The sequence below is a fragment of the Emys orbicularis genome, chromosome 2 (assembly GCF_028017835.1).
Source record: "Emys orbicularis isolate rEmyOrb1 chromosome 2, rEmyOrb1.hap1, whole genome shotgun sequence".
Lineage (NCBI taxonomy): Eukaryota > Metazoa > Chordata > Testudines > Emydidae > Emys > Emys orbicularis.
This window is the reverse complement of record NC_088684.1, coordinates 130,760,956-130,784,489: the sequence shown is the minus strand read 5'-3', so window position 1 is coordinate 130,784,489 and position 23,534 is coordinate 130,760,956. Positions and strand designations below refer to the sequence as shown.

General features: G+C 46.6%; 1 protein-coding gene across 1 annotated transcript in view; it reads left to right on the top strand.

The window, feature by feature from the left end:
• The first annotated feature begins 12,975 nt into the window (after positions 1-12,975).
• PLEKHA2 (pleckstrin homology domain containing A2) overlaps positions 12,976-23,534 on the top strand; it is a 50,526-nt gene continuing 39,967 nt past the window's right edge. Inside the window, exon 1 of the mRNA XM_065399493.1 lies at positions 12,976-12,994. The gene's annotated coding sequence lies outside the window, so the exon portion shown is untranslated. The remainder of the gene's footprint in view (positions 12,995-23,534) is intronic.

Below are 23,534 nucleotides of genomic sequence, written 5' to 3'. Positions count from 1 at the left end.
GTGGAGTGAGCTGTGCCTCTGTGTTTTAGGGAGCAGCCTGCTTTGTCTCTCTCTGTTTTCGGGTTCTTGGGTGTTATTGTTCTAAATTCTAAGACATAAAGTCATGTTACATTGCAACCTTCCAGCAAGAGCATTTATATTTTTATCTAACTTCTCTGTGTGCGTATACCAGGAACATAACACTTCACATGCAGCAGCATCAATTACTTCTTTAAAAAAGTCAGCTGCAAGCTAAAGAGAAAAGAGACTTTAAAAGGAGAAGACAGCACCTTGGAGGAAGAGGAGTGAGTTTTAGGGACACGAGGGAGCACTCAGGAATGTGCAGTCATCACCTGTGGAGAGCTAGCAAGGAGGGGTGATGGATCCAGGCTGGAAGAAGTGCGTTGGAAAGCTGGTGGCTATGGAGTGAGGCAGAGAGTGTTTCCAAAGCCATTAGAGCAATTCTGAATTGGATTTGGAGTAAGATGGGAGGGGCAGATGGTGCTGAGAATGAGGAGAGTAGGTAGCAGTAGATGGAGGTGGGAGAATTGGGGGGGTTGCGGTTACGAGGCCAGCAAAGGTAACTGAGAATGGGGATGACTCTGGGCAGAGAAAAAATAGTCCCCACAAAATGAGCAGAAGCTAGAATAATGGATACATGCTATAGAGGAGAAAGGGTCGCCGGCAGAACCCAAGGAGGAAGAGCTCAGAAACGGAGCAGGGGAAACCTTCCCTAGCGAGGAGTTTGTTTAAAATGTCCGTTTTAGGTTTCAATTGGTTCCAGGAAAAGAAGCAGCAATTTCCCCAAGGGGATTCTCTGCAGATGTCCAGACTCTGCTGCTGAGAGGGAAGGGGGTGCACAGAAAGGGCTTGTCAGAGGCAGTCTTAGCAGGAGGGTTCGTCCAGATTGCAAGATCAAAGAACTGAGGCTTGGCAGAGCCTGCTCCTGTGGCACCGGGAGTTCAGTGTCAGCAGCCATGCAGGAAGGACTCAGCAAAGGCTTCCAAGCTTTTGAGTAGAAGTCACAGTGAAAGCCAAATGGAAAACAGGAGTCCTGGGTCCTGGGCCATCCCAGAAGTCCATAAATCCTGTTTGAGACGTCTAAATAAATGTCTAGTTGCTGTCAATGTTCAAGCTGGAGAAACGCTACAGCAAACAAACAGCCAGTCTCCTGGGGCTAAGCAGATTTGCCAGAAACAGCACTGGAATTGGCTTGACTTTGTTTCCACTAAGAAGCAATATAGTGAGGTGTTAATGACCTAACAGCTAACATGGCTTCCTAGGCCAGTAGGGAGTAAGCAGAGTGCTCAGCAGGGGCCTTAGACTCCGTGCACTGCAGAGGGTAAGTAAGGAGAATGGTGAGCCGGCTTATAGGTAGTAAAAGTGTGTTGTGGTTAGTTCACAGCTCAGCTATAACAAGGATGAGGTTTGGTCTGCATTGAATCAGCAGGTTCGTTTACGCTGAGCCAAAACTCATAGATACAGAGATTTTTAATGCCCGAAGGGACCAGTTCTGAGCTTCTTGGCTGACTTCCTGCATAGCACAGGCCAGAGAATTGTATCCAGAGGTTCCTGTATCCAGCCCAGGCCTCCTTTAGAGAGACGTCCGTTCCTGATGTAAAGACTCCAAGTGATAAAAAATCCACCACATCCCTAGGTAAGTAGGTTTACCAATGGCCAATTAGCCTGGCTGTTTAAAAGACTTCCCGTTACTGAACTGTGCATAAAAACTGGACGCTTTTGTCAATGTGATACCATTCCACTGGGACTTGCCTTTGTCAGGAGCCATTCCAATCAAGCAACACTGTTAGCTCAACGAGCCAGTCAGAGGAAGGATGGGCTGGCTTGCAGGTAAGGAACTTGGCGGAGCTGGGCCCCATTCCAATTTCTGTCACAGATTCACTGCTGGACCTTCAGCAAGTCACCTAGGCCCAGATACTCAAAGATATTTAAGTACCTCAGTACATTGGAGGATCGGGGCCTTACCCTCGCTGTGGCTCAGTTTAATGGAGAAAGTATTTCTTGAGAGATGTGCAGAAAACTCCATTAGTGTATCTGAGGAGCTCAGAGAGTACAGCAATGAGAGCTCCAGGAAAACATAAAGGTGAATAAATAAAATACGTAAAATAGTCCAGGCTCAAGGAGATTCCTCTCCAGCTATGAAAACATTAACAGTCTGAGCAGAAGAAATGAATGTATTTATTTTTCGCTGGCTTATGCAGAAATATGTACAGTTTAATTCAAGTGGTGATGTTTCCAATACTTAGGCATGAAAGCAGCCTAAAAGCCATAGGACTTTCTAAAGGTCACCTGAGGACAGCTGGGGAAAATGATCCATCCTCACTTGGAGAATGTTTGTGTGCAGAAACTGAGATTTTAATAAGAATTTGGTCAAAAGTAAAATCTCACTATTTCCCCCCAGATTTTCTTCTGGGGAAACTAAGAATTCCATAGCTCATGCATTTTCATAATTGTATCCCAGGCAGAGATGTGCTGGTCTTGATTGTGTGCAATCACCTGTTGGTTTGTAGGAAGCAGTAAAGATCAAATTAAGGCAAAACTCCAAAACGTTTTGCTCTTTGTGCAACTGGGATTTTTCCCAGCAGTTTCCATAATTGTTGCCCACCGTCGCAGCTCTGATGCTGACTTCTGGTTTGTGGGTATTGGTGGCATTCTCTGCTTTCAGCAGTGAGTGCACAGGGAAGTGACATCCTGTAAAATAATCACATTTGGTCTGAGATATACAGCAAGAATTTTCTGCCCCAGAGAAAGTCCTTCTTTACGATGCGCTGTTCTGGTCATCCAGAAACAACAGCCTGACACCAGAAAGACCAAGTTCCCTCCATCCCAGGAACTGAAAGACAGCAGAGTGGTGTGGAGCAGAGAGCACAGGGTTGGAAGGCAGATGGGCCGGAATTCTACTGTGTAGCTTTGGCCTTTCAAACAATGTGGCTGTGAACAATACTTAGCCACCTACTGCACAGTGGGATGGTGAGAGTTGATTCTGGAGGGCTTTGAACCCATATCAATTCTGTGAGTTATTCCCCAGGCTCACTGTGCAGCACTGCATTGCTGTTCAGCTGTCTCAGCCGATGTATCTCCTGGTGGAGAGTCAGTTCTGGGGCAGGGAAGGGGGTGTTTTTACGCCACGTCTCTGGCATAAAGGAGGTCTCTAGCTCACTCAGTGATGGGACTCGACAGATCAGCGTAACCCAGGAAAAAAGGAGATGTTCAATACAGTAGCCTACTGCCATGACAATATGTAACAGCTTATACGCGTGTTTCTTTTCAGATAGCGTCATTAAGTCTTGTTCCTACAAGTCCTTCTGTGAACAGGCTTGGTACAGGAGTGTGAGTGGGGCCACCCTGGAATGCTGTTTCAGTGATGACTGCAATGGGCCCCAGAGAGGCTCCAGCGCTGGGACAAGGAACGCAGGGGACTCAACACAGTTTCACTATCCCATCTTCATTGCAGTGGCTGTTGTTAGGAAGTTGCTGTTGAGTTCCCTGTGACGTGATGCTGCGCAGTGTCATGCTTTTCATTACGAAAGCTCAGCTGTTACAACAAGAGAGGAAATGTGAAATACACCGGTAGCTGTTAAACCAGCGTACCTGCTAGCTGTAATACTGTAATGCTGGATGTTGTTAAAACTAACAGTTTAGCAGCTCATACGTTTGCCCTAATTTCTTTCTGCACTAGAGTCCGAGGGTCTCAGATTGTTTTCTGTTTAAATCTCAAGAGACCAAGCCAGACATAAGTCAAATAAACTCTGCAGTTGAAAAGCACTTCAAAGATACTGCTTTTCATTTCACAGCTAAGCTAGCAGTATAACAGGTCCTGAGTAAGTTGTTGAGTTGCTTCCCTATCCTCCCTGTCTAACTAGGAGCTCACCCAGGCCAGGTCTATATGAGGAGTGCTACACCATATACTGTGCCAGAAAAGCACCCCTAGAGTGGACACAGTTTATACCATCAGAGCTGCCCAAGGTCACACAGGGAGTGTCTGGCAGAGCAGGGAACTGGAGCCAGGTCTCCCAAGTCCTAGGTTAGTACCCTAACCACTGGACATCCTTCCTCTAGAACGAATCAATAAAAAGGACAAATGTCAGCCCGGGACAGCAAGGGCCTTGGGCATTGCTGGGGAGGTGAGTCACACTGGGGTGATGCCCCGGCCCCCAATGACTAGCCAACCCAATGCAGAACTAGATGTTCTTTCAGGTTTACTCAAGGATTTGGGGGATTGGTTTCTCTTTCCCTGACTGTATAGATGTGGGCCTGGACTAGACTATAAATATACCCAGAGCTGGGTATGAACTAATCATGGCCCCTGAGTCTGCTCTGGGCACACCCATCACAGTATGCTGCATTAGAGGATGTGACCCTGCTGTGCCCCTCACCCAGCTAGAGCCAAATGGCTCCATAGGGATGATGCTGTTCTTCTCAAGGAGCGTGAAGCATCAGTTCTTAGCACATGTTACATGGTCATATGAGCTACACAGCCCTGAACAAGTAGCACTTTGTGTGTCCACAGAGACTAAACAGATTAAACTTTCACGGTGACTAATTCAGCTTCTGCTTATTACAATCAGCCCTGCTGGGAGATCTCGCTTTTCCTCTTCCCACCACGCTGTGCCTTTGAACCCATAATGAAGGGTGTGTTCTGCACACAGCATGTGGCTATTATTATGTATTATATTGTGGTAGCACTTAATGCCCTATTGGGATCAGGGGCCCCATTGTGCTGGGTGCTGCACAAACCCATAGGCCGGTGTAGGCCCTGCCCTGAAAAGCTTACAATGTACAGAGACAAACAGCCGACCCATGGTGGAGATAAGCAGCACAATGTGCAAACAAAGTGACTGGGGGAGAATGGCAGGGGTTCCAACACATGTGATTTTGGGGATTGTATTAAAGCCCCAGATCCTGGAGTCATGTTATTATCCTAGAATCTCAGCTGCTGTTTAAAAGGGGGGGCATTTCTAGGCATCATGATTGTGGGGAAAAGATTGAAAACTTGAACCCTAAAGGGACAGCAGGCAAACAAACAGACCCCCCACATTTATTATTGTTTAAAATCCCATCATATTTAAGCCAATCTCATGGTGCTGGGCTCTGATTCATGATTTTGAAGTGAAAGCGGACTTATGATTTGTGAACATTTTGGAGTCGGCACTACTGGAATGGCCATAAGTTTTCTTAGATCCATCTATGAAATGGATGTATTTAATTAAAGTATGTATTGTCATTATTTTTATATCATGGGACTGGGATAAGGTAAACGGGCAATGAGTAGGAGCAAATTGAAAAACAAAGAAGGGAGGAGGGAGAAAAGCGAGAGGGTAAGCTGGACCACTGCCCAAGAGTGTCGCATTGTTTCCTTGTACTCCCCTGTCTGTCTGTATCCAGCTGTTGTCTCGTCTTAGACTTAGACTATAAGTTCTTTGGGGGCAGGGACTGTCTTTTTGTTCTGTGTTTGTGCAGCGCCTAGCACAGTGGGGTTCTGGTCCATGACTGGGGCTTGTAGGTGCTCTAATCATACAAATAATCAGTAATAATAATGGGGGGGGGAGCATGGAGGGCAGGGGAAGGGAGGCTGGGCGTAGAGTTTGGGGCAGAATAGCAATCTGCCAACAGAAGATCATGGCCAGAGCTCAGACTGTAGTGAAGTCTGCAGAGTCTCCCTGCCTCAGAACTCAAGACAAGGGGACATGCACTGACATTGAAAAGTGGCAAATGCAAAAGTGAGAAAAGAAAATATTTTAACACAACACAGTTAACTGTGGAACTGACTGCCACGTGATGCTACTGAGGCCAAGAACTGAGCAAGATTCAAAGAGGAACTGAACACTTATATGGCTAACAAGAATATCCAGAGTTATAACAGTTAATGCTAATAAAAAATTTGGAAGGGATATAAAATCTCTTGCTCCAAGGCTTACACCAATGTCTATCAGGAGTTTGGATGGGGACAGATTGCACATCTGCTGACTGTGGGGTTCTTGCACCTTCCTCTGGAGCATGTGGTGCTGACTAGCTGGGATTTGCCCTGCTGCTCCTCCTGGCTATTGCTGAGGAAGGTTCCAACGCCTCCACCCCCCAGTTCTGTTTCTGCTGATCCGTGGGGGGGGGGGGAGGGAATGGGGAGTTTGGACCTGGTGTCTCCAGGGGGGCAGCCACCTCTGAGAGTGCTGAGGAAGGCAGGGGGCTCTGGCTGGGCTTCTCCCTGCCTTGCTGCGGATCCCAGCTGTTGCTGAGGGAGTCCCTGCTGCTCCAGGGGGCTGGCACAACACCCTCATCAGGGAGTTCCTGTTCTGCTTCCCCCAGCCCCAGTGGCTGGAAAGGGGGGAGCTGGGGGATCTGAGCCTTGGTACAGCGATGGGATCATTGATCCTGTCCCACTCTCCAAAGGGAGTTTGTGCAAGCCGCACTGGCAACAAAATCTATCAGATATGGGCCAAAAGAGAAAAGGCTCCAGATTCTATAACTATATCGGGAGTGCCCACGTGATCTGCTCCCATGTGAGTGTGCTAGTAGAAAACAGAGCTGTTTCAGACCCAGGCCTTAGTGCAGTCACAAGGTCTGCAAAAGATGCCCTGATCTAAAAATACTCCATGGAACATTTTAATCGGTGCAAAGTAGCCAGAAAGAAAAAGGAAAAAAGAGTTGGCGGGGTAGTCTGAGCGTGCGCTGGTGAAAAATGCCATTTCTGTGCTGCATGTGGAAATATTGAAAGAGAAATCCAGCAGAAAGTGTCAGCCTGGGTGAGAACGCTGATCAGAGCTTTGCTTAGCAGGGCAGAGCACTGTGTCTGCCCCAAAGACATTCCTGCTAAGTGTAACCAGCACAGTATCTGAAATACTAACAGACATCAACCAGGACTTTCCAGGGGGGAAGCGAGCACACCGAAAGAGTGGAAAGCAGAGAATAATTAGAAGAGACAAACTCGTTGGATAGACTAATGAAAAAGCCCAGATTGGGAGGTCTAACTTTTTGTTGCATACGTTTATATGAACAAAAGTGGTGGTGTAGCTGTGTCAGTCCCAGCATATTAGAGAGACAAGGTGGGTGAGGGAATATCTTTTATTGGACCAACTTCTGTTGGTGAGAGGGACAGGCTTTCGAGCTGACACGGAGCTCTTCTTCAGGCCTGGGGAAGGTGCTCAGAGTGTCACAGCTAAACACAAGATCAAATGGATAGTTTCACATAAGTAGTTAGACTGGTCTCTTGGGGTGCATGTGTCTACAAAGCAACTAGACACCCTCAGCTGGCTCATGCTAGCCACCTTGGGCTGCAGGGCTGTTTCATCGCTGTGTAGACGTCTAGGCTTGGGCTGGTGCCCGGGTTCTAGGACCCTGCGGGGCGGGAAGGTCCCAGAGCTAGGGCTCCAGCCCAAGCCCAGACGTCTGCACAGGAATGAAACATCCCGTTAGCCTGGGCCCCACGAGCCCGAGTCATTTTAAAAGGCCTCAGGACCCAACATACTGACCCCTTCTGAAAAGCTGGCCACTTAATTTGGCACAGGCCAGCCGTGGGTTTGTCTTTGCTGTGTAGACATATGTTTAGAATATGCCCTAACTCCTTGTGCTAAACTATCTGTGTAATCTTGTGTTTAGCTGTGACACTCTGAGCACCTTTCCCAGGCCTGAAGAAGAGCTCTGTGTAGCTCGAAAGCTTGTCTCTCGCCAACAGAAGTTGGTCCAATAAAAGATATAACCTCACCCTCCTTGTCTCATTTGAATAAAAGGCATTAATTTATTTTGAGGGTGTTCACATGTTTACTTTTTGCTATCTATCCTCTGTGCAAGCACCATTTTATTCCCAGAAAGGGCAAGGATCGTAAACACTCGTGTAAATGTGCCTCTGCACAAGACCACAAGTATTCATGTCAGATGTATTCAGGCAACTGGCTTGGAATCTCCCAGGGAACTTGAGAGACAGCCAGTCAAAAAGCAGGAACAACAGCTTGGGACACATTTTCAAGTGCTTAGCACCCAGAATTAGGTTTTTAAAAGGCCTCAGGACCCAACTCTTCTGCAAAGCTGGCCACTTAATTTGGTGCCTTAATGAGAGCTGAGCTCTTGAAAATCTGGCCCCATGTAACTTAGGTGAACAATTATACAGAATGGCAAATAGCTTGCAAGCAGCCCACAGGCTGAAATACGTTAGCATAAACTAGCAATTAAATCATTCAAAATAAGAAAAATAGCTGTGAAAAAGCCAAATCCATCTGTGGATAATTCACTTAAAGAAAAAGAGGCTCCATTCACCAGATAAATTGTTACTGAGACTAGTTCACCCAACTCTTTTCCTACACAGAAAGTTTGCAAACTGCCACTGCATTATGCACACATATTTATGATTGCAGATGTGCTTATAGGTATTTACATCATAATTCTGCAGATATTTACCATATGCTCATATGTAAACACATGCATAGTTTTATGTGTAACTCACAGTTATTGTTATGTGCTTGGCCATTCCCGGGGCTCGAGGAGCTGCCCAAAAATGTTCTGGGTAAAAAGGAATTTTAAAGTGAATATAAGAGACAGAAATGATAAAAACTGCATTCACCACCATGCACCCAATCACACCTTAGTGACTGGCTGACTAGGAAACATGACCTTGTGAGCTAAAAAGGAGCCACCTAAGCAGAGGGTAACTGAAGCTGCAGCACCTTTCACCGACCTAAAAAGACATTTTAAAGGGTATAATGAAGTGCCTCTAAACCTGTCACCTGCTTGTCACTAGGCAGCATGGCTTTGGGTATTTATCCCTTTTGCAACCCGTGATGCAATACTGTCCCCTATAAACCTTGGGCCTGATTCTCCACTGCCCTGTATCTTGCACAGCCATGTGCCCCGGAGCATTGGGAGTGTAAAAGGCCGCCCAGTCACCCTGGTAGACTCTGATACCCACTTTGCGCTTGTTGTGAATGACCACACAAGGTGCATGGCAATGGAGCCCCAGACCCCTTGACTCCTGGGTAACAGTACACAGGTCTCCTGTTCTAAGGCTTGTGCTTCTGAGACTGAGGGGACACTAGATGGGGTGGGATCTGAGTTACTACAGAGAATTCTTCCCTGGGTGTCGGGCTGGTGAGTCTTGCCCATATGCTCAGGGTTTAGCTGATTGCCATATTTGGGGTTGGGAAGGAATTTCCCTCCAGGGCAGATTGGCAGAGGCCCTGGGGGTTTTTCACCTTCCTCTGCAGCATAGGGCACGGGTCACTTGCTGGAGGATTCTTTGCACCTTGAAGTCTTTAAACCACGATTTGAGGACTTCAATGGCTCAGACATAGGTTAGGGGTTTGTTACAGGAGCGGGTGGGTGAGATTCTGTGGCCTGCGTGGTGCAGGAGGTCAGACTAGATAGAAGATCCTAATGGTCCCTTCTGACCTTAAAGTCTATGAGGTCAGGGAGCACATGACAGAGGGGTCATGTGACTCCAGGTTGGAAGTGATGCCTGCTATAAATGGAGGCAGCCTACCCTCAATAGTGGGGGATGTAGCTAGGATATGGAAGGGGGGGGTCCTATAATGGCTAGGAAGGGTTTCCTACTGGGCAGGGAAGTGCCCGCCTCAGTTTTCAGAAAGTGGGGTAAGTCTCTGTTGCTAAATGTGCTGTTTTACTTACCTGGAGACTTTTGCGGCTTCTGTTATTTAAGGAAACCTGCTGTGAGGAAAAGGCCATGGAACCTGACTGGAGTATTTAGACTGTATTTGGACTGTCCCAGGTAGTGAATCTGCCCACCAATGTACATCCAGTCAGTGCATGTTCTGTATCTGTGCGTTCACACTGCTTCTTGGGGCAAGGGCTGTCTTCTGGGGGGCTACTGCAATAACAAACCCTGATGATGATTCTGAGTTTTACTGAGGGAGGAGGTAGGCGAGGGGTGGTTCGTTCTTACTGTCACCAGCAGAGATGATGTCCAGAGGCAGACATGAATCAGCCAGCTAGGGGAAGCAAGGAGAAAAAATACAGTTATTTGAATGATTTGTTGTGGCATGATTAATGCCTGATCACTGCCCCTAGTCTCAGACGCCCACCCCTCTCTAATTGCACACAGACAAACAAATCTTTCTGCCCAGATCCCAGGCTGCTGTAACAGTGCTGAAGCACACAGAAATGGTATCTAGGATCCCGCACTCCTGCAAGCAGCTCTCTGGGGTGGTTGAGAGGGACAGCTGGGGAGGGAGCGCAGCAGTTCTCTCCTGATGTAATAACACATTTTGGGTTACAATTTCCATGAGACTTTTGAGTCTGGGGCAGGGCTCTATCTCAACGGCAAAATATTTATGACAGGCTGGAAGTGTCAAGATGATAAACCAGGAAGGAAAAGCTCCCGCCCCTGGAAGGGGCATCGAGAGGAACTCACTGCTTGAAGGCTTTGCCATGCCAATAGGCAAAAGCCAGTATCAATGGCTGGGACTGTGAAACTGCCAAGGAGTTGCATGTTCCATATAATCTCATTTAATGTGTGGTTTGAAAGGAGGCTATGAAAACAATAGCTCCTTCACCCACGGCTGGGCTCCCTGGGTGCAACCTTGTGCGGAGGTGGAAGTCTTAAGTAGCACTTAGACATGTGCTGCTTGTCTGCCTGGCGGTCTATTTCACCCAGCCAGAGCTAAAGGGGGGTTATCTTGGGTCTCTGCAAAAAGAGTTTTCTTTTACAAGAGCTTGACTAGGGCATATGTTTCTGCAGGAATTTGATACCCAGTTCATCCCTATTCAACACAAGCATGTGCTTAACTTTAAGCACATGCTTGGTGCTGAGTAGGGATGGACTTATGCACATGCTTAAACGCTCTGCTGAACAGGGCCGGTGCTGCTGTGCCTGGCTCTACAGTATTCTGCAATGGGTCAGTGCCTACTCTTCATTGCAGCCAATGTGGTTTTTAGCTGCCTCTCAGAGGAAGTGCAGGCCCCGAATATGGTCAGACAACAATGAACACACACAGTTGCAGTAACAGCAGTTGGGTGATGTCTTTAGCATGGAAGGGAAAAAATTGTTCTAAAAATGACACAAACCACAGGAAATGCTTAGGGGGGAAGCAAGTATTTTAAGTAATAATAAAATTGCATCTAATGTGTTCCAGATAGTGCATAATTGTTTTTCAAAACTACTGTCCATTCTTTAAAAAAAGTAAGATGTGGGGAGTTGGAGATTGTTACTTACATTGCTTGGAAAAATACTCAAAAATCTCATCAGAATTTCTGACTTGGGTCTCTGCAAAACTGCTCCACTGAGAAAGAAAACACTTTTATCTCACAGTTTCTGTGCAAGTTCACTCTGGCAGTTACAGAACCAGGAGCCCTCTGCATGAGTAACAGATCTATTCCATTGTGTAAAGAAAGGTTATTTGCCATAGCGGAGAAGGTATCTAGGGCGAATTAGGCTTTCGCTCAATAACTGCTCTAGCCTTATACACGATGTATTGCCTTCTGCTTTACAAACCACAGGGAAGCTTTCGGGGGGGCGAGGGGGGATGCTTTGTTCAGTGAGATTCATGAAGATAGGAATGGGCCCATTACTTTATCGCTAAAGGAACATAGTGAATCAAACTGCTTTCACAGGTATGTCCACTCTAAACTGCATTTTTGCAACATTTTTATTAACTACACGAGTGACAGTAGAGGGTTGTATTAAAAGTGACGTTTGACCATGTGAATCATGGGTTAGGCATTTCACTGCTACCCAACCAGCTATATTGACATTGTTCACTCTTCCCAGCTCCATTTTCATGAGCTACAACAGTGGAGCAATCTCTTATACAATCCCAGTCATTTTTGGCTTTTAGTTGCATTTTGTCACCAAGTAAAACTTTATGGTCCTCAACTCCACACTAGGGAAATAATGGCCATCACATCACAGGCAGTTTGCTGATGTAATATGTTAGACAGCTTTTTGTTTTTGTTTTTCCTTCCAAGCAGACAGCCAATACCACAGTACTATATAATTTTTGGAGGGTCCTGATTCAAGAACCCCTTGTCTGGTTCACTGATTCCTCATAGAATTATTTTTCATCTGCAGATGCAACCTACAAATTCTGTGGTTGATATATATCTCTCTCAGTGGATTTTAAAGGGAAGTCAGGTGCAACCTTAGACCATGATTGTGCAAGGTGTAAGCACTTGATTAACTTCATGTGCATTCACTGGATGGGACTACTCATGTGCCTTACTGTTTTCTAAGGACTGGGGCCTGAATTATGTGTCAAAATGTAACTGCATCATTAAAGTAGAGATTTTAATCATGCACGAGTCAGGAAGCTGATGAGTTGAGATTCCCATAGCAACTTTTAAATCTGCCCCCTTCTGTTTATGCATCACAATAGCATCTTTCATGACATGAGCAGCACACAGCACATATGTAGTGAAGCTGTTAGAATTGGTGAAAAGTGTTTTGGAAAACAAAAAACAACCACCACCAAACAAAACTGGTTCAGGGGGTTTAGCAGCCCTGAGATTTTTATTTCAGCAGCGACCTTCCTTTGCGGAGCCACATTCATTTACACTGAAGCCCGGGACACGACACCCCCAAAAGTCACTGTTGCTGAATGAAAACCATAGGTGCAGATCCCTGGTATGTGTGTGGACTCCTGCATCTACGAGAAGGCGGGGGACGAGCAGGAAAAAAAACGTTGGTGCAAATCTACACTTTCCCCCTCAGGGGTGAGAATTTATTTGTAAAATTCACCCCCTCTCGCCCCCGCGGGCTGGCGATGCGAGCTGCAGGCAGAGGGCTCGGCTAGGACGTCTGGGTCTGCCCCCCAGAGCGGGGGCCGGTCTGTAGCACCCTCCCCAGCCGGTCCCCGCTGCACCCTGAGCGCACCCAGCCGGCTCCCTGCCCCTGCACTCACATCCGGGGTTGGGTTTGCTGCTAACGCGAAACGTAAATTAACCCGGAAAAAACGAGGCGCCGGAGCCACACGCCCCCAGCTCCCGATGTGACCGAGAAGGCGCTGGAGCAGCGCCCGGCTGGCCATGCCCCGGGGCCGCCCGCAGACGCCGCTGGGTGAGTAGGGAGCGCCCCGGGGGGCTGGGAGGGGCGCAGAAGTATCCCCCGGGGAGGGTGGGTGGAGGCGACGCGCCGGCGGGGAGCTGCCCTGGGCAGGGGTGAGGGTTTGGGGAGCACCCCGGGAAGGGGGCGGAGACGGGGGGTGCCCTGGGGTCTGGGTGTTGGGGGGTCGGAACTCAGCGCCTGCCCCTGGGGACAGAACATCCCTGGGGCGCGCGGCGCTGCCTGCCCGGAGCTGCCCGTCCGCGGCCCGGGCAGCGGGGCATTGCGGAGCCGCAGCGGTTCCCTCCCCAGGTGTTTTTATGGAGCAACGCCCGGCTCAAGTCGGAGAGAGGCTGGAATAACTCTGCGTGCCAAGAGCTCCCGCTGGGGGGATGTCTATGGCGCCCCCACAACGTCCCTTTGATACTCTGCGCAGTTTGAGCTGATTCTTAGAAGAGTTTGTCGCTGTGCACATGGGTCGCTGAAGACCACAAAGGGCTTTTTATGCCCAGGCATCCTTCAGGGAGCTTGCAAAGGGCTCCCTATGCGGCCCTGAGTTTCAATAGGGAACCGTGCCTGGGCATGTACTGGAATTCAAGAGGGGTTTAGCGTCTTAAGACATATGTTCATGCGTGGTCAGAGAAGACCATGTAAGATAATTGTGAAGGTTTTAATTCAACCATGTGATCTGTTCTGATCCCTATTCTGCACACTGTATTCTTGCCTTGGGTCGGAAGGACAGCTCATTGGTACCAATTAGTCTTCCCTTGACTTCAGAGGACTTTGGGTCCAGCGGATAGAAAGGATTTCAAGTGCTTGACTTCCATTAGCACTGATGGGAGTTACAGACAGTATGTGTCTTAGTCACCTTTCAGTATGTTGCTATCTTGTATACGTAGGAAGCCGTCAGTATTCGCATGGGGTGCTATCCCAAAAGGGAAAAGTCAGGATGGGGTTGGTTTGTCAGTCTTGGAATAGTGCAAGAACCTTTTCTTAGCAGCCCCTGGATCCGTAGCCTGAATCCATAGCGAAAGGCCTCTGCAGTTTCATGATTCATAATCAATAACACTTTGTTGTGTTTCACCCCAACCTTCCCAGCGCAGAATATTTACAGGTTGGAAAACTGACGCAGAGAGGTAAAAGCCCACATTTTCAATGGTGTCCACTGACTTTTGTATGTCTCAGATTGTTGGCACCCAAAATTTTGGGCCTAAGTGACTAATATATGGTCAGTGAGTCAGTGGGAAAGGCAGGATTAGATCTCCGGTCCAGAATCCCAGTCTCCTGGTTAGTTTCACTAGATCAAGTTCTTTTATGAACAGAACGATGCTATAATGACATAGTTTAACCTCACTACTTTCAGGCCTTCCTTTGAGCTGGTTAATTGTTTAATAAAGACAAATGTTTGGAATTAACATGAGTTTTATTGCTGAACCTAATGCACACAATATTTACATCTGTTCTCCCATTCACCTGCCCTTCCTCTGCAAACTGCCAGCATTCTATGAGTTAATGGGGAGAATTTTGTGAGCTCTCTTTAGTAAGCATAGGTAAAAGGAAGTGGAGTTTGCAGATGTGGTAATGTCACAAAAGGGCTAAACGATCATCCATCATAGCGTAGGATGTTTTAATAACTGTGTACTAGGTGGTGCCTTGGGAACTGTTGATGCTTTGTGGAAGAGTGGATATAATTTGGTGGCCCAAGACAGCAGTGGAGCTAAAGTAGCCCCGTGTCATCTCAAATTTAAACTCCTCAGAGAGGGAGACTGTGTCTCAGTTGTATTAAGAAAAGTATTGGCTATGCCGTAGATCCAGGTACCAAGGTGACAAGCCATCTCTAAGGTGGAATCTCCATCCTTAGAGGTTTTTAAGGCCCGGCTTGACAAAGCCTTGGCTGGGATGATTTAGTTGGTGTTGGTCTTGCTTTGAGCAGGGGATTGGATGATCTCCTGAGGTCTCCTCCAACCCTACTATTCTATGATTCTAAGCCCAGTACAAATAATTAGAAAGGTAGATCTATGTTGACAGTGATGCTGTTTCCTTGGAATGGATCTAATTTAAATGTATCTTGGTTCCCATTATTTTCAAGGATACCAAGTGCGGAGGCTCTCACACTGTCTGGTGCCAGCAGAATACCCATTTATTGTAACCAATTGCACCGCATATGACTCTTCCACTTACAAAATACTAAACTCTGTGGTCCCTTGCAGTGTTATCTCCTGCACTGTGCCCTAGACTGACCTAGCTGTGTCATACTGGACCATCTAAGGGCTTGTCTACATGGGGACATCCAGAAAATTAATCCAAATTAACTAACGGTGTGAATTTGAAGTGGATTAGTTATACTGAATTAAATCCCTGTGTGGATGGTGCTGTTCAGAATGAAAGTTGCTTTCATTTGGTTTAGTTTAATTCACTTAGGCAGTGAAGGCCACCTTAATTCTGAATCATGGTATTCCCACAGGGATTTAATGTGGTTTAACTAATTTACTTCAAATTCACACCTTTAATTAATTTGGATTATTTTTCCTGTATATCCACATGTATGCAGTGTTGTTGTAGCCATGCTGGTCCCAGGATATTAGAGAGAGAAGGTGTGTGTGTGGGGGGGTAATATATTTTATTGGACCAACTTCTGTTGGAGAGAGAGACAAGCTCTTGAGATTCTGAATAAGAGCTCTGTGTAAACTCAAAAGCTTGCCTTTCACTAACAAAAGTTGGTGCAATAAAAGATATTACCTCCCCCACCTTGTCTCTCTAATGTACATGTAGACACATCCTAATTTATCTAATGGCTACTTTGCACTATCATTTTAGGAAAATTGAGTTTGAAGATTTATTTTTTCTTAATATGCTTTTTGCTCTAAGAGTTGCATTGATAATGCTGCTGTTCAGTGCTGCTGAAGCAGGATGAAAAAGTGAAGGAACCCTGTAACTTTGCATCTCAGGACAAAACTAGGGAGCAGCAGCCCTCTCTTTGATAACTGAGATTTTGGAATTCAGTTCCTGGGAACTCTGCCCCCTTGCAGCATCACAGGTCAGAAAGGGAAAAAAAAGTGATCCGGGTAACTACAGGCCTGTTAGCTTGACATCTGTAGTATGCAAGGTCTTGGAAAAAATTTTGAAGGAGAAAGTAGTTAAGGACATTGAGGTCAATGGTAATTGGGACAAATACAACATGGTTTTACAAAAGGTAGATCGTGCCAAACCAACCTGATCTCCTTCTTTGAGAATGTAATAGTTTTTTTTAGGCAAAGGAAACGCAGGGGATCTAATTTACCTCGATTTCAGTAAGGCATTTGATACGGTTCCACATAGGGAATTATTAGTTAAATGGGAAAAGATGGGGAGCAATATGAAAATTGAAAGGTGGATAAGGAACTGGTTAAAGGGGAGACTATAACGGGTCATACTGAAAGGTGAACTGTCAGGCTGGAGGGAGGTTACTAGTGGAGTTCCTCAGGGATCGGTTTGGGACCAATCTTATTTAATCTTTTTATTACTGACCTTGGCACAAAAAGTGAGAGTGTGCTAATAAAGTTTGCAGATGACACAAAACTGGGAGGTATTGCCAATACAGAGAAGGACCGGGATATCATACAGGAAGATCTGGATGACCTTGTAAACTGGAGTAATAATAATAGGATCAATTTAATAGTGAAAAGTGCAAGGACATGTATTTAGGGATTAATAACAAGAATTTTTGTTATAAGCTGGGGACTCATCAGTTGGAAGTAACAGAGGAGGAGAAGGACCTCGCAGTATTGGTTGATCACAGGATGATTATGAGCCGCCAATGTGATATGGCCGTGAAAAAAGTTAATGCAGTCTTGGGATGCCTCAGGCGAGGTATTTCCAGTAGAGATAAGGAGGTGTTAGTACCATTATACAAGGCACTGGTGAGACCTCATCTGGAATATTGTGGGCAGTTCTGGTCTCCCATGTTTAAGAAGGATGAATTCAAACTGGAACAGGTACAGAGAAGGGCTACTAGGATGATCTGAGGAATGGAAAACCTGTCTTATGAAAGTAGACTCAAAGAGCTTGACTTGTTTAGCCTAACCAAAAGAAGGCTGAGGGGAGATATGATTGCTCTCTATAAATATATCAGAGGGATAAATACCAGGGAGGGAGAGGAATTCTTTAAGCTCAGTACCAGTGTGGACACAAGAACAAATGGATATAAACTGGCCATCGGGAAATTTAGACTTGAAATTAGACAAAGGTTTCTAACCATCCGAGGAGTGAGGTGAAGTTCTGGAACAGCCTTTCAAGGGGAGCAGTGGGGGCAAAAGACAAATCTGGCTTCAAGACTAAGCTTGATAAGTTTATGGGGGGGATGGTATGATGGGATAGCCTACTTTTGGCAATTAATTAATCTTTGACTATTAGCGGTAAATATGCCTAATGGCCTGTGATGGGATGTTTAAATTATGGAGATATACCTATCTCATAGAACTGGAAGGGACCTTGAAAGGTTATCGAGTCCAGCCCCCTGCCTTCATTAGCAGGACCAAGTACTGATTTTTGCCCCAGATCCCTAAGTGACCCTCTCAAGGATTGAACTCACAACCCTGGGTTTAGCAGGCCAATGCTCAAACCACTGAGCTATGTTAGATGGGGTGGGATTTGAGTTACTACAGAGAATTCTTTCCTGGGTGTCTGGCTGGTGAGTCTTGCCCACATGCTCAGGGTTTAGCTGATCCCCATATTTGGGGTCGGGAAGGAATTTTCCTCTAGGGCAGATTGGCAGAGGCCTTGGGGATTTTTTGCCTTCCTCTGCAGCGTGGGGCACGGGTCACTTGCTGGAGGATTCTCTGCACCTTGAAGTCTTTAAACCATGATTTGAGGACTTCAATGGCTCAGACATAGGTTTGATACAGGATTGGGTGGGTGAGATTCTGTGGCCTGCATTGTGCAGGAGGTCAGACTAGATGATCATAATGGTCCCTTCTGACCTTAAAGTGTATGAGTCATTGAGTTGACAGTAACTATAATTGGGTTTGAATGTGGTTTGAATGATTCCCTTTCCATTGTATAACTCCTGGTGAAGCTGTTTTATTCAGGGAGCAGTGCGATACCCTTCCACAAGGTTGGTTGTCTTGTGCTGGAAATCTTTTCGAGTAACTTCTTTGCTGGTGTGATCACATCAACACAACCCTTGCCTGGTTCAGTTATTTTTTGGTGTGTTTTTTGTTTTTGTTTTTAAGAGGGTTAATTTATGAATATTTTGCTCATCTAACTGTGTTGAAAAGGCAATAGAAGGAAAGAATCCCAGAAAGCAAGAGAACTTCATTCTGCAGTGTGTTGACATAAATTGGAACCAGTAATGAGATCCTAAGGGCCTAATTCCACTGCAAGGCTTGGGAAATGCTTTAAATCAGTGTTGGATTTCAGACTGGCTTCCAGAAATCAGATGCAAACTTCTCCCATAAACTGTGACTTCAAGTGTTCAGTATCATTATCCTGTTCATAATTTATAATGCATGTAATCTAAAGTTATAACAGGACATGCTCTTCTGATTGCTAGGCCTTCAGGGAGTCATTAGCAGTTCTAAATTATGTTAACTAGTTGTAAAGCGTAAGCACAACTGAGTTTTTTCCCCTTTTTGCAGTCATTTCTTTGTGTCTTAAATGGTACTGTCTTCCACTATTGTAGGATACAGAAAATATAAATATGTATCATCTGTTCCAGCTTGTGTGGTTGCTCCAGTGATTGTCAGCTATTTGTTCTAATAATTGATGAACAGAAATAATTGATTACTGAGTTTCAGGCAAACATTCTAGCCATGAATTAAGAAGCCGTCAAATCATCATTGACTCTGCTATCCTCATCCTGTGATTCTTCCCTCATTAGCATGTCTTGAACCTGTTTCTGGGCTGTGAGCTCATGGTGGGTAACAGTATTTCTATGCAAATATGCATGTGGTAGGAAATGCTACAGTAGAACAGGTCAATGGTATGTTCAGTCTAGTGTTCTCTCTCCAGCAATGAACAATGTCGGATGAGAAATATGAAGGTGTAAACTACCCAGAATGCATCTAACTGTACAGCCAGTTGACTAATTTGTACAGTGCTTTGACGGTGTCAGGTGCTACATAAGTGCTGAGTATTGTAACAAGACTAAACTCTGTTGGGAAAACTCTTCCTGACTCCGGCTGGATTTCTGGAGCTGGAAGATGGGAAAAACCCCACCTAGTGGAACTCCAGATGCTATTCTTATTTTGAGTTTATGGGAAAGAGAAACTGTTGATGGTTCTAAGGAGACAGATGGATCATTGCAACCTCTGTCCTGCAGCATACTGGAAAATAGATCACTGTAACCAGAGTGAGGGGTGTGCATGATGATTGCCTCCCTATAGCATGCTAAAAAAGAGTACATTCTAGAACTTAAAGCTCAGCGTGATCATTATCTCCTCTGCCCACTGATTTTTATATCTCAAAGTGCAATCTAAGGTTGGTCACTGTCACCTTTTCCTGTGCAGAAGGAGCTGAGCATCTGAGTATTCTTGATCAACCTCGTGTTAATTGAGGCAGAGCAAAACCATAAGAAGCTGCAGCATTTCTGACCAGCCTTTCACATACCACCGCAGCGAAAGGCGTTCTGCAGCCCAGAAGTGCCTGCTGCTAGAGTTTAGTTAATCTGTTATCGCCTGTTAGTACTGTGATATGGCTGCCCTTTATCTCTGTTAGCAAAGTCGGTTTCTTTACACTTTATATAAACTCTGTGGTTTAAGGGCCTTGACTAAAGACTGAGATTCATAAAATAATTTGCATCTTTATAATGGTCACTTCCAAGTAGAATCTGGCTACTGCTCACAGGTGCTGCTGAGTTGTAACTGTACCGTTCTAAGGGCCCCATGACCTATGGGAATGTCACTTGTCTGTACGCGTCAGGGAATGGCCTTACTGAACAACGTTGTACACACCTGAGAAGCAGCGTATTGCTAATATACACGCTCTGCAACTTGATAGCACCTGGCTAATCAGCTCTTTCATTTTGGGCCTAACCTGCCCCCTTGCTCAGCACCTTACTTCATGAGTGGTCACATTCATTTCAGTGGGGTGGCTTGTGGAGTCAGCATGAGTAAAGCTGGCAGAACTGGGCACTGAGCTTGTTCCTGGTGGAATAGATGGGCCAGATATCTCCCCAGCTTCCTCACCCAATTGTGTCTCTGTTCTTTTTCCTCCGCTTCTGAAACACCATCACCTGTCTTTTTATTAGCAGCAGCATTTCTGAAGCCCAGTCTACACACACAGTCACACCGGTTGAACTGAAGGTGTGGTTTTAAATTGGTTCAAACTCCTGTATGGACACTCTTATTTCTGTTGATCTAAAGTCAGTCAGGAATTGGTTTAAGCTGAACCAAATCAGTGTGCTCTGAAACAAAATAAGTGCCCACACGGGGATTTGTGCTGCTTTAACTATATCGGTTTAAAATCATACCTTTACTATGGCTAGGTCTACACTACCCGCCTGAATCGGCGGGTAGAAATCGATCTCTTGGGGATCGAATTATCGCGTCTCGTCCGGACGCGACAATCGATCCCCGAATCGACGCGCTTACTCCACCAGCGGAGGTAGGAGTAAGCGCCGTCGACGGGGAGCCGCGGAGGTCGATTTTGCGCCGTCCTCACAGCGGGGTAAGTCGGCTCCGATACGCCGAATTCAGCTACGCTATTCGCGTAGCTGAATTTGCGTATCTTAAATCGACCCCCCCCGTAGTGAAGACCTGCCCTTAAACTGGAACAGCTTCCCCGTGTCAGCAGAGCCTGGGAAAGCCAGTGCTGTCCTACTGCTTTGGCCTGGGTCCAGTGTTTGTATTTGACAGTGCTCTGGTATGATATGCATTGTCATGTGTCTAGAGGCAATGGCTTAATATATTAATAATTAACATTGATTCCAAATCTATTTCACAGTATCCTTTATTCTGTCTGGGCCAAATGGCTAATCTGATTCTAATGACATCCAAAGGTCTTCATAATTTTCTGTGTGTTGCCTTCTCTCTCTCTCTCACCCATGATGGCAAGACAGAGTACCCACACTCTGCCCTCCAGCCTTTGGTCTCCTCAGAGTAAGACGGCTCAAAATTCCCCTAAGTCAATAGGAGTTTACTAGGAGGTGACCTTTGTCAAAACAGCCCCCTGGCTCTGCTGGGTGCTGCTTCCAGGCCAGTCAAGCCTCCCTGGTCACTTCCCACCCTGCTTCCGAATGTGATACATGGCTCCAAACGCTGATGCTGAAAATATGAGCAGATGACAGCAGACATTTTATTCTCTGTCCCATCTGCCTGTTTAACTACTGGACAATACGTTTCTACAGGGGGCCCTAGGAGACCACCCATCACAATTTTTAAGGTAAAAAAATCATATTTTCTCCTTATCTGCAGAAGATCTTTATTTGTGCTGCCTGTTTTGGAGGCGCTTACATGGGCTGCCTTTCACACTCCTGCTAGCTCACAGCCAAACTCCACCTGTGGTATATTTGTAACTAGTCCTTCTACATGATATAGGTCACCTCCCATTCTATCCACCAAGAGTCACAATAATTAAGAGGCTTCTTGCCCAAGGCATTTCTGAGATATGGTGCCTTTCCAGCTACCTACGTACAGCACCTGATTCTCCACTGCTCTGCACTTTGTGTTGGGACATGGACCAGTGCAAAGTGGGTCAGAGTGTTAGTGTTTTGTGCTGACTGTGCATACGTGTAAATGACAACAGTGTGCAAGACAGTGGAGAATCAGTCCCATAGTCCACGTCTGTAGTGAGCTCCACCTTAAAGGGCCTGATTTTCCATTGCCCCAATCGTTAACATCCTGCAAATTGAGTGGGAAGCGCTGCCACTCTAGAATGGTGGGGTTTTGCACCCACTTCGCCCTTATTGTAAATGACGATGTTGCAAGGTGACCAAGAGCCAGGTCCCAAATCTTCCTCCCTTGCACTAACACCAGTTGGGGGTGCTAGTAGAGACCAGTCGCCAGGTTCTAACTATCACGCTGTCAAACCTGGTGTCTTGTTCTTCTCTCGCTGACTTTCTCAGGTGTCTGTCTCTGTGGTATCTGAGCTCTTGGCCAGCAGGGAGGGAAGTTCTTTCTCCGTAGGGCCGAATCTTCCCAGATTCTTATTGTTCTGATCGAAAAACTCTCAACTTCTCCAAAGGGACAGTTTGTTCCTGCTCAAACTGCAGCTGTTGAGGTCTCCTTGTTCAGCCAGGCTCTGTCCCTTTGCAGAACAGTGTTCCTGTAGGACACGTGAATCCCTGAGGCTAGGTGGCAGATGCTGGGCCCTGAGTAACAAGGGTAGTGTTGGAAGGTGTTTGCAGCTTGTGTACATTTAGTGACATGTTTTTACCCAGAGAGGACTGATCATTGCGGACTCTGCATCCCCACTATACATACTTTCTGCAGGAGTTGCAGTTTGTTTTCCATTCCTTGGTGGGTGTGCGTGCGTGCGTGCGAGCTCTCTCTCACTTTGATTCCAGGCTTTGCAGTTCTCAGGGGCTGAGTGACTTGGGCTTTTCCTGCCATAAAGCACTCATGGCTGTTCACCTGTTTGTAATTATTTTTTTTGGTTTGTTTTGGCCAAGGGCTGCTGGCTTTTGAGTTTGCTGTCTCCTAGATGCCTCTGGAGTGGAATGGGGGTCGGGTCCTAGGCCTCCCTGCATCACCAACTGCTGCTCTGTTGTGAGGGATGATGTCTTGCTCCGTCCTGGGGCCGTTGTTTCCCTTGGGCCTGCTGCTGCTCTGTGACCATCCAGGTGGCCCTTGTGCTGTGACAAGGCGGGGAACAGTGAAGTGTTTTGAGTCTTCTTGTGATAGTGCTGTTGGGCTAGCGAGCTATTGAGTAGCTTGTAGTGATTGAGTCCATCTGTAGTTCCTGGAAGCTCCCTGCTCTCCTAACTCCTGCAGTTCCCTAGCTGAGCTATTTTGGTCACTCTCGTCTGTTTTATTTACCCAGCTTCTGAATGTGTCCAGAATCGTAGTGCTGGGTGTCTTTGTCTCGCCGTGACCTTGAATTCCTCAGTCTGGTGGTCTGTCTGCTAGTAGCAGAAACATGCAAAGGTGGGGTGGGGTTTGGCTCTGTCCTGTCCCTAGCAGAAGCACCAGGATGTTTGGATAACAGTTTGAATACAATCCAAGGCCTCAATCCTGCAGCTGACCATGCCGCTGAAACCCTGCTGGGAGCTCCATTGAATCCAACCGCGTTCTGCGCGGGTGTGGGAGCCTGCCAGGATTGAGGCCTAAATCTTCTACTCCCTACTTCAACCATCCTGCAGTGAGAAGCTCAGTCTCTAGACCAGGGGCGGCTCTATGTTTTTTGCCACCCCAAGCACGGCAATCAGGCGGCCTTCGGCGGTACTGGTCATGCGGATTCGGCAGCGTTTCTGCGAGTGATCTGCTGGTCCCACGTTGCCGCCGAAGGTTGCCTGACTGCCGCCCTCACGGCGACCGGCACGCCGCCTGCTGCGGCTTGCCGCCCAAGGCACACGCTTGCTGCGCTGGTGCCTGGAGCCGCCCCTGCTCTAGACCAAGCTAAATACCCGGTATCTGTTGTT